General features: G+C 42.3%; 1 protein-coding gene and 1 long non-coding RNA gene across 3 annotated transcripts in view; one reads left to right on the top strand and one right to left on the bottom strand.

Moving 5' to 3' along the window:
- LOC134728469 (uncharacterized) overlaps nucleotides 1-14887 on the top strand; it is a 22309-nt gene extending 7422 nt beyond the window's left edge. The window contains exon 2 of the long non-coding RNA XR_010108891.1: nucleotides 1-14887. This is a non-coding gene — a long non-coding RNA (uncharacterized LOC134728469).
- GRIN2B (glutamate ionotropic receptor NMDA type subunit 2B) overlaps nucleotides 14550-19002 on the bottom strand; it is a 439516-nt gene continuing 435063 nt past the window's right edge. For both annotated transcript variants that reach the window (XM_034935408.4, XM_008969550.5), the window contains one exon: nucleotides 14550-19002. This exon is cut by the window's right edge and continues 14989 nt beyond it. The gene's annotated coding sequence lies outside the window, so the exon portion shown is untranslated.

Here is a 19002-nt window from a genome sequence, read left to right on the forward strand (position 1 = left end):
AACACCTGAGACTTAGAGCTACACACAACAGGCTGTGCAGTGATGTGCTGGGCAACAGAACATCGATTTCGACGTCAAAAGACCTTCATAGTGCTTCCGAATTCTGACTTACCTTAGGCAAGTGCCTGAACCAATGGGTTCCTCAGTTTCTCCTTTCTGTTGGAATTGGGTAATGTTGATATTCACCAACCTGCTCTGCAGCATAAAAGTCTAATGGCAAACAAAGTTTGTTATGTACATTGAACTCCTGGCCTAAAAGGGACTGTGATGGAAACACAGTTGGTCCATCCACATAAAGTACTTATTATGTTAGGAGTGTAATTAAGGTCCTGCCGAGCTATTCATAAGGTAAGGTGGGGTGGAGGTGGGGTTATGTTGGATCAGGCCAGATTCCATCTAATGGAATTACCCTCTCCCTGTGAGCCTTCCTCGGCTGCCCTTCTGGTTTCTTGTGCACCCCTCCCTTCTCGCTGTTGGCTCTCAGCAGCTCTGCTCTGTTCTATGCAGATGGTTTCACTCTTGCCAGCCTCTACCGGGCAAGAAGTTGCACTTGTGAGAGGAGACAAAGGCCACTAACTGGGTCCAAGAGACACAGCTGCGCCGCTCCAGGACACTGGGACATGGCAGGGGCCTGAGTAAGGCAAGGTTATTATTTTTCCTTTCTCTACCATCCAAACGCGAAGCTACCTGTGGCATCTAAATTGCAAAGGCTAAGCTTTGAGTCTGCGTTGGACCTATTGACTTGGGGTAATTGGGAAAAGAACAGGAAATTATAATGGGTTGAAGGTGGCCTGCAGAGCCCAGGCCCCATGTGAATGCAGTCGCTGCTGTGAAATGGAAGCTAAGAGTACAGTGCCTATTACTTTCCCACAAGATGCTAAGAAGTAAAGCTTTTTGCTCTTTGCTATGGAGATGGTGAAAGACTGGAGGCATTTTGTGCCCCTTTCCCTGAAAAGCAGGGCTCTAATCTGATGGGCAGAGTGGCTAAAGGAGTTCATGTAGATTAAAGGAGAACCTGGGTCCAGGCTTTGCAGGGGGAGAAGCTGGTACAAGAGATGCCTGTGATCTATCCGGAAGCATCAGCACATTGACACAGCCTCCAGGCCCATGGTGTGACCCCCTCTGGTTTTTGAGCCAACATTCTTAGCATGAGAAGTTAGACAGGAGAGCTGGGAGGGCCTCCTTGAAGGCAGGCCTGGGGGACAGCCTGCCTAACCTGGAAAGCATTCCTTTGAGGTCATGGTGTCTGTCTGATCCTGCCAATTTGGAGAATCCTGTCGTCTTCCTTCCTAGGGATTCTCATGCCAGGGTGATGAAGTTAAGGCCTGAAGTAGGTTAAATAAGAAAACTAAGTAGGAAGACAAAGCTTTGAATTAAAAATAGAGACCTGACCCATGTCTAACATTCACCTCCATGTGGAAAAGGAGAGGAAGATTTGGCATTCTATGTTTTTTTTGTTTTGTTTTGCTACTGGGATGGGTGACTTAATCATAGGGAAGGAAGGATGTCTGTGTCTATATTTGGTTTCATTGTACCCTCCCTTCTGCCAGTCCTCACAAAATCATATAGTGAAGCATTCAATCCTTTTTCCAAACTCTCTTGAGAAGGCCTCTCTCCCCAAGTGAGTTGTTGCCTTCGCCCTTCCTTTCCCCTCAATTGCTTTGCAATTTCTCCTTTGAATCCCACTTCCCTGATGTTCACCCTTGAAGGTAAAAGCCACTATGGCTCAGGGCCCACTGCAGGGCACAAGATCAGTGATGCTGGGTGAATCTGGGAGCTTCATCTTCTGATAATAAGGGTCCACGCGCTTCGGATTCAATATGGCATGAGAGCTTCCTGGTGGCCAAGGCTGGTTTGGGGGAGGGTGACGTGAATTCCTCTAGCGGCTACATGGCAGCCTAGAGACTCCCTCCCTCATTTTTTCTTTTCAGATTAAATAGAAATGGCAGTGACTTGTGGAGTGATGTGGGAGAGAGGGGATGACCACCTTACAGACACTACAGGATGACGTAGAAATAATTTAGAGCCTGAAATACCAGGAGGCAATGACTTCGCCAAGAATCTGGTACATTTTCCTGTCCCTAGGAAAAATTGTGTACTTGTTGATTTCATAGGGAGACTGGGGGGGGGACACAGTGCAAGCAGAGTGGGGAGATCAAATTGTAGAGTAGCAGAAACGTGACTACATTCAGCTCTCACTTTGGTATTTCCTCAGGCATGTCTGTGCAATAAGATGTCAGCACCATGACACTGTTATGGTGAGGTAAGGACAGCCAGGGCAAGTTTTGTGGGTTCATGCAATCCATTTCTTGCTGGTAAATGTTTAGAAAGGATCTGCCAAGTTGTTTTCTTCATGTGAAGGTTTTATAATAGTGACTAGATCAAAGTTATGAGGAAGGGTATGCTTCTGTCTGTATATTTGGTTCCATTATACCTTCGCTTCTGCAGCATCATTCTCATCACCGTATGTTACATTTTTCCTCTCCTAAATTTCTGCAATTATCCATGCCAATCATCATGAGAGTTGCATGGTACAATGGAGAGCGCACTGGACTTGGGAAACCTGGGGTCCACTTCTCACTGTGTGGCCTTGGAAAAGTCACTTCCCCTAGTTTCCTCATCTGTAACATGATGATAATGCTGCCTGCCTACCTACCTGTCAAGGCTGTGGTGAGACTCAAAAAGACCAATGTATAGAAGCGATTTCTCTTCCTGAGTCACCTGCCCTTTTCTATCTCTCCCCTCCCACATCCCCAAGTCTAGCATTTTCTATACTTTTATATATGCCTGTGTCTCTTTTTCACTTCAATTCAGGTGTGGCTTTCCTAATCTGCTGTGAAGATACTCTTTCAAAATGAGTCTTCTGGAAGAGTATCCCCTTCTCTAAAGAGGATTTCATGCTTCCACCCCAGACTCAAAGGCTCCTCCACTGAAGCTGGCACCACATGCACAGGTAGCACTTTCCAGGATGAGTAATCAGACCTACATCCTTAAGGCTCTGCGAGACCGAATGCAGTGGGCACAAGTAGCCTCCCACTTGGGACAAACCCAAGTTTGTCGGGGCCATATATGGCTTTCCAAGACTTTGCCCAAGGAAGCACTGGCATGTATATTCCTGAGGGCAGGACTGCTGGTCTCTTTTGCAAGCTGCTAGATCTTTAACTCCTAGAACAATGCCTGGCACGTAGCAGACATTGCATGCTCACTCAATAAATATTCGGATGAATGAGTGAATGCAAATGAGTAGAAGCAGTGGCAGACCTGCTCTTCCCCTAGAATTTTCTCATAGGTCCTGCGCCATAATCATCTCCACAGTCCCCACATAACCTTTGTGATCGTTGTTAACTTAGATCAGAACAGCTTTATCAAAATCTGCCAGTAGGTTTATCCTAAGAAAAAAGCTACACAGACAAAATAATGAAGATATCCTTTTCTCCTCCACTGCCACCACAACCAACAGAATAAATATAAAGCAGATAGATATACAAGCATCTACTTATATAAGTGATATTATTATTAAATGAGTTATATAGAAAATAAATTATAAATTATATATTATGTAACTAATGTTATGTAAATATCATCCTCTCTATAAAGCTGTCAGGAAATATTCTTCTCATTATGTACAAGCTGCAAATTAATTAAGTGAATTCTTTTACCATTGTGATATAGCAATGAAAGCAAAGAAAAGTCTGGCATTAGCGGTTGGTTACAGAATAAATACGCCAGTAGCTCATGCAGCCTTTTCTTAACCAGAATCATTGAAACGGATCCCATTCCTTAAAGGGGCATGCTCTCCCAGGCTTCATGAGGGGAGCCTGTGCAAACTTTTCCTTCATCTCACTTTGTGATCTGACAGCAGAGTTATAAAGAGAGTGTTCCAATATACCTGCCATAGTCCAGTTGAGGCAACTGACCAAAGCAAGAATTTGAACAGGGAAAACTTAAAGAATTGTTAACTGCATAATTGTTTTGTGAAAGGGTGAAAGAGAACCCTGAGTTGTAATGTGAGTAGCAACTACAGAGAATGACTTCCACTCTGGGATAGAGAGAACGTGAACAAGGAAGGGACTTTCTGCTGAGAGGGGAGCTCTGCAAGGCTGAGATTCAAGAGTAAGACCATGGCAAGGGCATGGCTGCTGCACAAGAAAGAAACGGGCAGAAAGCCATCCTGGGATGGGGGAACTGCCCACAAGAGTTAGGGAGACGTCAGGAGCCAGATGCCCACAGTGGGGTTGGCTTGCTAACTGAACAAAACAAAACAAAAAACCTTTCATCCACCAGTCTCCCAGTCTCCCTCTGGCGCCCTCTATTGGCAGAGCCTAGCATAGAGAGGCTGGCAAAGGAGAGCTGTAGCTTACAGAGACCACCAGGATCACAAAGTAAGGCAAGAAGGACACGGGTGAATGTGGAAGCCCCAGATTAGTAACTGACACACCTCAAAGGACATATTGGGTAAATAATATTTCTGGGTCTCCTATATTCTTACTGTGAACCCTCTGTGCATTCCCTCTGGCTGTAGGTATTTGCACCAGCCTCTTTCCCTTCTCCTGGCCCTGATTAATTTTTTCTGGCATTAACTGAGACCACTTGTTTCTAGCCCTGGCTCCAGCTGAGCACCCCCCAAAGAGTTTTTACAAATTACTGAGTATTTAGCATCTGCAACTTCAAAATCTCCTTAGGTAACGCTAATATACAGCCAGAGTTGAAAACCTCTGGACTAGACGTTGACAAGAAATAAAGCTGCCTCAGAAATGACATTTTTAGGAGCACTGTGGCCTTCAAAGGCTCCATAACAGAAAAATTCTGGGTTAAGATAGATCTGTTCCACTGTGGAACTCCAAGCTGGCTAAGTAACATCACTGCACCTTGATTTCCTTCTTTGTAAAATGAGGAGTTGGGAGGGAAATACATTTTCCCCAGCGTTATTATAAACAGCACATGTGACAATATATGTAAAATGTTTAGTGCAGTGCTGGCCATTATTAAGTATCCAATAGTTAATGTTTATGTTGACAGTGGTGGTGGTGATTCTCTCTTGCAAAGACCATTTCTTCATGACTTTCTCAGAATGGCTACCCAACGTGATACTCTGAACAAAGCAAAAACCCTCAAACACAAAGAGTTACAAAGGGACAAGATCTGCCAAGATTGGTGCCTAAGGAAGTATAAGGGACTAATTGTTGAGCATCAGAAAGGGGCAAGTCAAAGATCAAGGTGTTGCTAGACAGAATGATACCACATTACATTTATCCTCAGCACTTTACAGTTTGCAGAATAGCTTCATGTTCATTGTCTAGTTTACTTTTTGCAGTAGATCTGTGAGGTGGTTTGAGTGATAAGAGCTTGGAAATGTGCATCACTGGTTTTGAACTGCTGATCTTTCACTTAATAGCTGTATGACTTTGAGCAAGTTGACAAATCTCTCCAAACCTCAATACTGTAATAACATTTGTAAAATGAGGTATTAAGAGGATCACATGAGATAATGAATGAAAGGGACTAGAATATGGTAGGTGCACATTAAATGATAGTTATTTTGGATGTAACTTGAAAGAAAAAAATTTCCTCTTCTCTGATAACTGAGAGGTTTCTTGGATAGGATAAATAATCACACTGTTGTGTGCAGTGGGATTAGAGAAAAATCTATACAAACATTAATTTCAAGAAAGGGCAAAAGAGAAAGAGAACAATCTTGACGTTCAAAGCTTTCGAGAGTGTGTATAGCTAAGCAGTGTAGACACCATGTAAGTAGCCCCATGGTACTGAGGTACTGAGGTCCCATCAATGACTAATAAAATAGCCCCCGCATGGTGGCTGTTTTATTACTCATTTGAGGGACGTCAGTACCTAGACTGACAGCAGAAGGAAAAACAAAAAAATTGGCACTGCTTTTCTCTGAAAGAATAAATACTATTTCTCTGGTATAAATACAGCTTTGAAGAGTCTGTTGCTGCAGCTAGGAGAAGGGACCTGTGTACGTGGGTGTGTTGAGGGCCAGTGGTGGGAAAGGGGAAGTTACTGCAGCCTCACTTGCTTCCTGAGGTGAGACAGGTCATAAGAAATGGTAGGGGCTGCCCCAAACTAGAGAGCAGATACTCTCTGGAGGCACTCAAATCTGAATATTCAAAAAGCAGTGCCCGTCCCACAAAACCAGTTTCCTGACTGATTTTGAGGTCAGAATCAGTCTTCAGGACACCAGTTTTTGACCTTTGATTTAGAATCCCTTATTTGTGGAATAATACCAGAGGTGTCCACTGGTCAACCAGGAAAAAATATACCCCCTGCTCTCGTGGGCACATCTAAAAGAAGATTAGATGTGGAGGAGCAAAGCCCACCTTTTGTTGTCCTGATGAAGCCCCCTGTGATGTCAGACAATTATTCCGACTATGGGGCATGTGCTTGAGGGAACTACAGTGTCCTAGAGTTTGCCTGGAAGAGGGGAAGGGACTAATTTCCAGGCAAAGAACATCAATGTGGATAGGTTTCCCTAACTGAGGGGGTTAGAGAATCAAGACCCAGGCTATGGAGAGCTGAAAAAAAAAGGTGCCTTTTTAGAAGACCATAGATTTTAAATTGAGGAGTAAGTCCAGGAATTATGGCCAATGAACCAACCTTGTGGAGTAAGTTTATAGTTTTGATTTTCTTCCCATAAACATGAGAATAGTCACATTTAAGGTCGATTTCAAGTTTAAATTTTATGTGTAGAATTTCCTTTACATAGAGGAGCTTTGCAGTATGTCTATATCTAGCCATGTATGCTGGGAATAGGCAGAATTAGAGAACGAGGCTGTAATCATAAAATGGTGCCTCCGTTATGTCCATTCTTCAGCTTCAAATGGAAGAGGAAAGAGGTCCTGGAGTTCCAAAGGGTGACTGTCTGTGCTGTGAGTAGTTGTCCATGGTGAGAGGAGAGTGACAACAAACAGCTGCCACATATAATGGAATTAGAAGTAAACAGGAGGCCCGCTTTCCCCAGATGCACATACATAGTGGTTCACATTCTGGCTGTATATTAAAATCACCTGGGCAAGTTTTCAACCCCTAACCCCTCCAGCCACCCAGGACAATTGAATGAGACTCTCTAGGGGATGAGACTCAGGCATCAGCATTTCAGAAATACTCAGATGACTCCACTATGTAAAACTGAGAACTACTGCTCCAGGTAACCTTTGACGGGGAGGGCAGTTAGACCAACATCTGGGTTTCAAGATAAGAAAATGGAAGTCTAGATGATTTGATGCAGGCCACAAATGATAGCTTTGGCATAATTTTTTTGACAGGCCCTGCAGACTCTCAGAACCACTTTTCTGGTGGTCTCCTCCCATCTTCTTGGTCATTCCAGAATTCCACAAGAAATTTCTTTCAGAGGATCATTTATATTTTTGAATGAATTAGTTTGCATTTGTAAAAGAATAGGGGAATAGAAATATTCAAATCAAGTGTTCAGGGTAGGTTCTACCTTCCTAGTCATGTATGCAGGGGAAGAGTGTCAATACTGGGACAGCCAAGGAGGCTCATCTTTCCGGAACAGTTGGCTGATGGGGACACAACCGGGTGCTCCCTCAGCCTTTCATTAGACTGGTCTTACTGATAGTCCCTTGCAGTGGACTTCAGGGTGGCACAAGGGCATGTAGGACACAGGTGCTCTGAGCTAATCCATTTAAGAGATTCCAGGTGTGGGTGAGGCAGGCTGTATAAAGAATAGACACTTGGCATAGTCTCAGGAAGTTCTGGCACTCACCCTTGTCATTGGAGTCTTTGTTTTATTGAAGGTGTTGTGATCATGATCAAAGCTTTCATAATATCCTACTGGAGGTTCCCACCAGAATCCAGATAAATACTCTCAAGCTTCCTTATTTAAAACTAGAGCCAAGATGGGCACAGTGGCTCACACCTGTAATCCTAGCATCATAGGAAGCTGAGGCAGGCAGATCACTTGAACCCAGGAGTTCAGAATCAGCCTGGGCAACATGGTGAAACCCTGTCTCTACAAAAAATACAAAATCAGCCCAGTGTGGTAGTATGCACCAGTAGTACCCAGCTACACAGGAGGCGGAGGTGGGAGAATCACTTCAGCCTGGGAGGTCAAGGCTGCAGTGAGCCGTAATCATACCTCTCCACTCCAGCCTGGATGACAGAGCAAGACCCTCTTAAAACAAAACAAAACAAAGCAAAACAAACAAAAAAACAAAAACAAGAGAAAAATCAGAGCCAAGATTTCAAGTCTTGTCTTCCCCTAACTTTTTTTTAAAACAAATCTCAGATTTTCAAATCAAACTTACTGTATAATTTTCAGATTATTGTTAAAGCAGTTCTGTTGTCCAAAAAAAATTTGGGGTTTAAGGAAGTATCTCCAGAAGTAAAGAGAATCACTATATCTGGGAAGAATCTGGCTTTATGTTAGAGCTTGCTACTTTCTGGAATGTTCAGGGAGAAAAAAGAATTTTTGTTCAGTACAAAGGAAAGTACAAGAGAGACCCTCACAGATAATCTCTCTGAGACAGTAACTTCAAAGAGATAACAATACATCATCCTGGGAGATTCCTGGAACTAGGGATTAGCCCTGCTGGCTTCTAGCCAGGGCTGCCATACATGAGCTCACCCAGGCTCCTTGGCCATGAGACAGAGTTCTTCTAAATGGTCTCTAGAAGGTCCTTTCCAGTACTAGGACTATAGGAGGAGCATGTGGCTTTTAATAAAGTGATGTTGAAATGTGCCTCATGATTGGCATGTGAAAAGCTAAATATGTCTATGCTATTTTCTTACCAAAATAGCTAAGGGGGAGATACTATTATTTAACTTCGATAATTTAGCAATCAAGGTATAGAAAGAGAGATCATTTAGAATCCATATATAAAGCCAGTAACAGGACTGGGACTGGGAGTGGGGTGGGAAAAAATCAGCAAAACAAGGGCTGGTTTGCTTTTCTGACACCTCCAAGCAATGGAAGTATGCATTAAAGAGTAAAACAATTACCAATTTACATTGTCTTCATTAATATTGGGAAGAACCAGCAAAACCCAACTGTGGGAACCTCTAAAGGATAAAGTGCTCTATTCCTTTAACAAGTATATGTCAAGAAAAAGTTAGAAAGCAAATCTTTAGATTTAAAATACATTTGAGAAATAGCAACTAATTGTATGGACCTTATGACTTATGGGAAAAAAAAAATAAACCCACGACCACCCCATAAAACAGTATTACATTTGAGACAATTAGTGAACACTGGATATTTCTTATCAAGGAATTATGGCTACCTTATGATGTCACAATGGCATTGTTAAACTAAAAAAGAGTCCTTAGTAAAAGAGATATATACTGTAATGTTTACAGATGAAATCATATAATTATGGGATTTGTTTCAGAATAATACATGAGGGGGAGATGAGTGTAACCAAGGGCTCCAGCACCAGCTATAGTAGAAACAGATCCTAACCCAAGTAGATTCGCCAGTCCAAGACTCCTACCAACAATTGGAAACCAACTGGGCAAGGGGTATTTCCCAAACAGTACTTTTAACAATCTTTTTGGAATCACAGTAAAGAAAGCACAAAGACCAAGAAAAAAACTCTGATTCTGGATTTTTTTTTAACCCTGATAATTTGTGGTAGGTTTCTTTATTTTTTGAATATAAAGTGACAGAAATAATTTGCCATTAGAAAAGAGAAAGAATCTTTGACTATTTACAGATTTTATACATCACAAAGTTTTTCTTGTTTTTTTATGTTGTCTTTTTTTTAATTCGTTTTAATTTTTGTTCCTGCATCATTTGAACAAGTCCAAACTGGAAATCTATACAGCTCACAAAAAAGCCCTCCACCCAAAAGACCCCCCACCCCCACCCGACCCCAATGAGAAACAAGATAAATCAAAAGAATGAAATCAACTTATTTCTTTTGTTTAAAGGTAAGTCATTTGCTTATATATATACTTGTAATTATTTTTTTCAAGTTCAAACACCAAAATCCAAGAGAGAAAGGAAAAAATAAAAAGACCCAGTCATCCGCCCCTCCCCCCACTCCAGAATCTCAATTGATCCCTGCATGTCCAAAATAAGAAATAGATATTTACAGAAAACAGAAGCAAAACAAATAAACAAAAAAAGAACTTGGAGGTGGATGGGCTGGGGATCTGAGAGTCAAGAGGAAGGAGAGCTGGCCCCAGGGAGGAGTGTGGAGTCTGGGCCTCGCAGAGCTGAGGCAAGCCTGAGTCGTCGGTGCTCCCTGGAGAGGACATCACGAGGGAAAGCTATGACAATTTCCCCTCTGCCATGTGACTTTGGGAGGGGTGCAGCTGTGAATTTGCAACGCAACCCCACAGTGGATGCATATCATGTTTCCATCATCACCCCCTTACACACGTGCACTCACACGCATGCTCACACACATGTGCACAGGCACACACATGCATCAGTCATTGTGGCTAAGTGTAATTCTGATGCTGTTGGAGCACTGGCTCCTGTCACATGGAGGAAAAGAGATTTCCCCTAGGGACAAGAGCTCACTGCCCCATCCCTTCTCTGATCTCCACTGTAACATTGCCTCTAGCTCCCTTGAAATGTTTCCACAAGCGTCAGGACTACTCTGAAGTATTAATGCTGGGATAGTCACTGGGTAACAAAGCTCCGATAAATCTATTCCCTCTGCTCCAACAATTTTGCCCCTCACTTCCCACAAATTCCTTTAACAAATAGGCATACCCAATTTACCCCATTAACCAGGGGTGGGAGCCAGCCTGAAGGAGGGGAGATCTGAGGCAGGGTAAATGGAAGTCACATTGTTTTCTGCGCATCTTCCAAAGAGTGGATTCCGGGAGGTCAGAAAGCAAAGAGAGGTCATGACAAAACCATCCTTGGCTTCCTTTGCTTCCCTCTTCCTTCCTAAATAGAGTTCAATGCATACTCAGTGCATAAAGTAAGGTATGACTGAGTTGGCTGTGATACCTTAAGAACTCAAGATGTGGCGTTAGATGAACCAAGATGAACAAAATTTAATCTTTTGGGGGAAAATGGCTGGCAGGATATGACCATGCTGAAGGGTTTGCCTTTATTAGTGGACAGAGAGGCTGAACCAGCAGCAGCAGTAGTTGTGATCTCATTCACACCCTGTTCAGGGTTCCGTGAGGGTTTGGAAAAATAGTTCACTAGAAATGGCCTAACAGTTTCTCTTCTCAAATTATGATTTTTTTTCAGGTGGCACAGGAAATAGAATTAGTGCATCCTCTGTGTCAGAAATAATGTGCAGTGTCTCTGGGGGCAGACTCTAGGTTGATCTTGCTAAATCCCCAAATGCCTACACAGTGGAATTTTATTTTTCTGCTCTCCTTGCCAAACTACTTGTTTTTTTCAGACCCTCCCCAAGAGTCCTCACTTATCCCCTTTTCATGCAGCCCCACTCAGAGTCCTTTTCTTTCTAAGCCCTCTCCTGATCCTTGAAAACTCTCTCTCAAGGCTTTTAAAGACTTTCATTCATTTCCATGCTCCTGTCCCACTGTTTCTGTCACAGAAGAAAATACAAAATCAAAATGATCTGTCAGAGAAAACTTTCATTTAGCAGAATTGGGCAGAAGCAAAGTTGCTTTCCAATCCTTTTTATTTGATTTTTTTCTTAAAGATGAACAAGGGGTAAGGTAAGTAAGAACAAATAATTATGACCCCCCCCCCCCGCCCACAACGAGACTAGCTTAGTTGGGAACTTTAGAAAGGACAAGATTTCCTGTGAAAATGTGTACTTTCCAGGATAAATAGTCAAAATGTGGTCTCAATCCAGGATAACATTTGTTGACATCTATAAAAACATGTTGTGGCCTATCACAATTAGCAGTGGGGTTTTTAGTAGAAGTTAAAAAAGCAAATATCAGGACTGAGGAAGAGGTACCAGAGTTCCATGTGCTGCCATCAAGTCCCTGCCCCGGGCACTTGCAGCATCACCACCTCAATCTGACATAGAGACCATTAGGGCCAACCCCAAATGCCCACAGCCTCGCTTAGGGCAATCACCACGAGAAGCCCAAGACCCCCAGTCCCTCTTATCACTTGGACTTTCATCCCCAGATACCCATGCACATCTCCCATCTCAGCTCATTTCCCTTCCTTTACCAACTCCCAAATCCTGCCTAAGAATCAGTGGTTCATCACCAGCCACAACCCTGGCAATTCCTTTCCTCTTGCTCTTACAGAAACCTGGCTCCTCTTTGAGGACCCTGAATCACTCCCAGGTGGTGAGCATTTCCACTTGCACCTTCCTCATGCCCTGGGGCCTGGAGGTGGAGATGCCCTTCTTGCCCCTCATTGCCATTCCAGACCATCCTCCCTCCTTTTTTAAAAAAATACCATGCAACAACAATAAAATCCAGCTTTGATGCATATCAGACTAGGCTAGCTGCACCCCTTACTTGATGCAATGATTGAAATGTTCTCGAATCACTCTCCCTCATTCCTGTCATAATTTATATTCCTATCATATGGAAGTCAACATTTTGTTGACTTCAATATCTATATAATTCCCATATCTTGGCCTCTCAGTTCCTTGACCCCTGCTCCTTCTATAACCTTTTCCTCTATCTTATCTCAGCCCACCACCCCAACAACAGACCCCCAAACCACCAATAACTGCAAGCCCTCCATAACCTCAAGCATCCACCTCTCCAACCCACCTCCTAATTTCTAGGTTATTGCTTCTGACTCACTAATTGAGTGATCCCACCTTGAATCTCAATCCTCTGCCTCTAATATGCTTCATTGTTCCTCCTTCCCTAAAAATCCTCACTTTCCTCTACACCCAGCTTAGATTCCATGACCAAACATTATAGTTAACGCACTGCAGTTGCCCTTGACTCCACATCTCTTGCTTTCATTATATTCACCTGGTTATACCCCAACCCTGTTCCAATCTGACTTGCCACCCTGTTTAAGCAGCTGAAGGTGACTGAAGAAAACAAATTTCTTTAAACTCATGATCATAAGAACTCAAATAATTCCTTTGTGCCCCCTAGCATGTCTCCTATATTTTTGGTGTCTCCGACATTTTTGTTCTCACTCTTCCTGCCGGATGGCTATATGACTCATTCATGCTTTCTTCCTTCCAAAACCTCCAATACTCTTCCCCTATACTCACTCTTAACTGATGAACTCCTTTCATAGTTTACTAAAAATCAATCAGAAAAAGCATACTCCCATTATCCCATTTACCAGCCCACTTGCATCTGTGCCCAAATGCACTATCTCCCTGCTATTAATACAAACAAACCTGGTTAGTCCCCTGAAGCCAGTCCCTCTATGTATGTATTGAATCCCATGCCCTCTCACTTCATCAAAGACATTACTCCAGCAATTGTCCTCTCTCCCTAGGCATCATCAATTTTTCCTTTCTCCTGGATTAGTCTTGTCAACATAAAATGGGCTGTTATTTTTCCCATCTTAAAAAAAGAAGTCCCTCCCTGGGCGTCACATTCTCTATGATCTGCTATTTCCATGTCCTCTTTACAGCCAAACTCCTAAAGCATTGCCTATTCCTGTTGTCTCTACCTCCTCTCCTTCCCCTCTTTCTTGAATCCATCCCATCATGCTTTTGCCCCCACCAGTCCACTGAAACAGCTCTCTTCCAGGTCATCAATGGGATGACCTCCATGTTTCCAGATAGTCTTATCCTACTCAATAATAGTACTTGCTTTACCCATTAACCACTCCTCCCATTGCTGGTCCCTTCTCATCTCCTGGAGCTTTGAACAATCCTCCACCCTGGGCCTCAGTCTAGAGAATTCTCTTCTGTCGCTACTCATTCTCTAGTTCCAGTATCATGGCTTCAAATACCAACCAAACGCATACAAATTTTAAATATGTATCTTCAGGCTATACATTTTCCCTGAACTCCAGGTCCATATATCTAATTGCCTAATCATCATTTCTACTTGCAACATCTGTAGACACCTTAAACTATAAGGCTTTCCTTCCCAGTCAGCCTCACCTGCAGGATTCCTGTCTTACACTGATGGCAACTCCAAACTTTCAATAGCTCAGGCCAAACATTCTAAGGTTATTCTTAAGATTTTTCTTTCTCTTATTCAATGTCTAATTCATCAGCAAACTGTGTGATATCGATTCTTTAAAACATTTCTGGAATCCAACTGCTTCTTATCACCTCCCCTGCTAACATCATGGCCCAAGCAACTATGATCTCTTACCAGGATTATTGCAAGAGCTTCCTAACCGGTCTTTCAGCCACTTCCATTGTCTGCCCTCTCACAGTATACTCTCAACACAGCAGTCCCAAAGCTTCCTCTTCAACTGAAGTCAGAGCATATCACTCTATGCTCAGAACCTTCTAGCAACTTCTCATCTTGCTCTTGGTAAAAGCCAAATCCTGACAGTGTCCTACAAGGCCCTACCTGACTTGCATTATTGCCCCCTCTCTGACCTCACCTCTCATACTCTCCTTCTGCCTCATTGGCCTCTCGGCTCTTCCTCAAGTTTGCCAAGCATTTGGTTTGACAGCAGGGCCTTTGCAATTGCTTTCTCTTTGCCTTTGCGTAGAAAGCCCCAAGTCTCACTCCCTCATTTCCTCTAAACCTTTACTTAAATGTCATCTTTGCTTACTCGAAAGTAGCAACCCCACACCCATCCTATCATCTATCCCCCTTAATCTGCCTCATTTTTCTGCATGACACTTTGCACTATCTGACATGAGATCTATTGATTTGCTTTTTTGTCCATTTCTTCTCATCAACATACAAACTTCAAGAGGGTATGGACTTTGTGTGGTTCGTTCTTATATTCCAGCACCTAGAACAGCCTGGCATGGGTTTCCACTCAATAAATATCAACATGGATAAGTCATTTATCCAAAACATGCTCTGAAGCCACAGACCAAATATCCCCAAAATAAGAGCTCCAGTAAACAAAACAATGCAAGCAAAGAAACAACTTCTCCCCCAAAACCTGGATATTTATTCTAAGTGTTTATAAATTTTAACCAATGGCAAGTGCAGAGCTCACTTTTCATGATTTTTCTGGTTTGAGAATTGTCCTTGGGTTAATTATTATTTTTAATAGGTAAGAAAAAAGTTACTCTGAGTTTCATCAATCTATGGCACTTTGTCCCTCCTCTCCCCTGCGGCCTAACTCCCAAATCCCCTTCAGCTATAGTGAAATACACAGACGCTGAATATTTGGGAGGATTACTTAACGTTTTAGCTTTCCTGGTTTGCTTAGAACATATGATCTACTACCCGCCAGTAATATTTTATAGCTTAGAAGATCATGTCTGAGTCAGTAAATTCCATGTTAATATGTGTAAGACTCAGGATTAAATCAATCTGTAAAATGCCTATTTGTAATCGAATCTAGCAATTTTCTTCCTGAAGTAAACAGTAATCACATTAACAACCTAGTGATTTCACTGGAGATGGGAAGATATAATTTTATTTAACAGATTTTCTCTCTCAGAGGTGACCTAACTTTGTGATCCAAAATCATTCCAATATTGAAAAAAAAAGGTTCAGCTGACTCCATTCCCCTGATATATTCAGTTCTCAGTGCCCCTTGGCTTCCCAATTTAAGTCAATGTAATCACAATGCACACAAGGCTCTTCCACTCAGAATCTTCTTGACTGGAGAATGGAAATCATTGGAGAGGGGCTGCCCTAAAGGTTTGTAGACAAGGTTTTGAAGAAGCGAGCTACAATGCTTATCAATGTCTGTCTGGAAGAAAGCCTACATCTCTTTCTAAAGCCAGCCTGTCACCATTTCTGAGCCATCAATGGCAGCACAGCCTCTCCTTCTGCCAGAGCTCACAGGGAATGACAAATCTCTGAGGGAATACACCAGAGCATCTGGATGTGGGTGTCATCGTCTCTTCACCACCAAACCATTCTACCCCAATTTCCCTCTTCTTTGTTTCTAGATTATTTTTTTTTCAACTCAGTGAAGAACATTTTTCAGAACCAAGCTTTTTGTGTGCTTGTCACTGAATCTATTTCCCATTCAACCTTCTGTTTCTCATTCCAATAGACACACAATATTAATGGTTAAAAATAACATGCAACAACTCACTGGGTGAGAAATTTAGAAACACTTGCCTCCTATGAACCCAGGGCCAAGGGGAGCTGAGGATAGTGTCACATTACCAGCATGTTCAAGCTAGACATCCTCCATCACAAAGGGCTTGTGCCTTGAAATAAATTTAAAAAGAGAGAACAAGAAAAGCCACAAAATACCTCCACATACACAACAGGCATCTCGACCAAAGCACCAGGACACATGCTCAGAGGTGGCTTAATATTCCAGAGCACATCCCTCTCCACTAAGAGGCACTCACTATCCCAGCACTTGATCTTGAGTTGAAGCACTCAGAACAAGACCTCATTTGCCTGCTTGTCATTCTTTCTCCAACTTCCTAAGTTAAAGAATGATGAGAAAACCATGAAAAATTACTGTCAAGGGTTTCTTTTAACAGTCTGATAGTTTAGATAAGAATACAGTTTAAGGGATATATCCCATTTTCATAGGAAAGGAAAGTCGGGGAGGGGAGCCAAAAACATGAAGGGGAACCAGGAGAGCTGCCAGGAGGCTGGGAGGTGAGGAAGGGTTTCCAAGTAAGGAGCTTGGAAGGTTCTCAAAGATAAAACCCACTTTGCAGTGGCTAAAAATATAAGTATTTTGGTCTATTTTATATTATAGCTGTCTTTCCTTTTGTGAAGCACCAACCACTGAAATTCATTTTGGAATCATGGCCACCCAGAAGAGGAAAGGGGTGATCATGTGTCTCAAAGAAGAGATAACTTTGAGGGAGAGGATGAAAACTGCAAAGACCCTTGGGATTAAATGAAATCTGCTGATTCTACTCTTTTTTCATGAATTTCTATATGATATTTAGCAATTAGAATGTTTGACTGGCAATGGCCAGGTAGATTTCACCATTATGTAACAAAGAGAATAAAAAAGAAAGGAAAGGAGAAAACAATAATTGGCCTAGGAGATGGGAGTTTTGTTCTTGGTCTTATTTGTCTCCCTAGGAGAAGCAGCTCTTGTCCATCCAAAGGTGAACAGAAGACTCTGCAGAGCATAATGTTGCTATGGCTTGTTTTACTGAAGTAAAGACACTGTAAATCTCAAAAATACTCCAACTTCCCTGATTCGTTTGGAAGTTATTGGGCATCTGCATTTTCCCAGGAGACTTCTCTCCACATTGTCGCAGTGTTGAAACTCTGAGATAAGAATTCCTTGCCCATCTTCTAACTTCCACCCAGATATCTGGCTTCTGTCAATAGGCCTTACCCAAACAGGGTTATGTATATGTATGTATGTATGTGTGTGTGTGTGTGTGTATATATATATATATATATATATTTTTTTTTTTTTTCTGAAAGCTACAGAAGAGACCACGGAGATGTGTGAGCTGCCAAGGTGCCAATGATCAAATAGAGAAGTCTAGCTTGGAAATAAATCAAAACCATCAGAGGAATTACATTCCACCCCTAGGCTCAGTGGGAAAGAGTTTAAGTTCATGTGGATCTTGCTGTTCAGGAGCAAGCTCTGGGCTCTAAAATTGAGCTTATCTTCTCTGTCTTTCATAGGATAGCTAAGCACCCATGCCCCCTAAGGGATACTTGAAATAGGAAGATATCTTTATGTTGTGTATACTCGGTTTAGTGGCTTCAGTCTTGTGCAGATATAGATTTTCTTTGTAAGACTTCCTCCATTGGCCACTATGGTACAGCTCAGAAAAGCTGAACTTTTCATTTCTATTTTAATATTTAATACTAAGTACAAGAGCTCTGTGGTTTCAATCAAATAATTCTCCATTCATGCCCTCAGAGTCCCCAAGAATCCTGCTATTTTCCCACCTCCCCCTGATGAATATACGTGTAGCAGAAGACAGGGAGTGGTCATCTTGGGGGAATAAGATGCTCCAAATACTCATCAGCTGTTGGCCCTGTGACCCGTTTTTCAGGATCATCATGATCCAGGTATCTGTAATGACACTCGTGAAAAAGATGAAGTCACCACGGAGTCAAGGTAGAAATAGCTATTGCCCCTCTCTCTTAGCTTACTATGATAACACGATTTTATGTGAATTATTGGGAGGCAAAAGGACAAGGGAAAAATGAGATTTGTAATAGGCTTGATTTTTTTTAGCTTAAAAAATTAGTCTAGTGCCCACCTCCTCCCCCCATCTTCATGCATGGGAATAAAAGCTACCTCCTCCGTTTCCTCCGATCATCTGAAACCAGCCTCCTGAACCAGGCTCGGGGGATCAGTACACTCTGAAGTTGATGGTATAGAAGACTCCTCACTCATTCATCTTAGGACTTTTCCATCTTCCTACCTCCTCTCCTATCTTCCCTCTAGTGCTAGGAAGGACTGATAAAAAAAAAAAAAAGTTACTCTACATTAAGCAGGACACTAGAGCTCTTTCACTGTTTTTGGTATAAGCATAATGCTGTGAGCCAAAATTTCTTCTGCAGCCCAAACTAAAGATACTAAAATCTTTGGAAAGATGGATTATATCCTGAGCTTGATATCATTCATAAGTGAACAGGTGGGTTGTAAGAGAAGGTTGTTGCAAGATTCTCTGATCTGCGGGTGCTTAATAAATAATACACCATTGCAACCTTGTGACAAAATCAAGGTCTCATAAGTATTCTCAGGAGACTATTAATTTTGGAGCCCCCATGCTTCCCTTTCTTCAGGATTTTGGCAGGCAGTAATTATTTATTATTGGTCTGGGGGCTATAGGTTCTTTCTTCAAGAATTCATTGTGTATGTGAACTGCCTTATATTTTTCTGTTCAGAACTAACTTATGCCTTAATCCTAGAATCAGGCTTGTATGTTTGAACTTAATTAGACAGAGGTGCCCAGAAAAGGATGTAAGGGGCTCTCCCTTGAGGCTGCCCTGCTCACTGTGGGCTGACCAAAACTACTGACACCTTCGGAGTATCATGACTCCCCTGCACACGTTCCTGAAGGCTCTTTTGCCATGTAGCACTCTGGAAGAAATCCT

This window comes from Pan paniscus, chromosome 10 (genome assembly GCF_029289425.2).
Source record: "Pan paniscus chromosome 10, NHGRI_mPanPan1-v2.0_pri, whole genome shotgun sequence".
Lineage (NCBI taxonomy): Eukaryota > Metazoa > Chordata > Mammalia > Primates > Hominidae > Pan > Pan paniscus.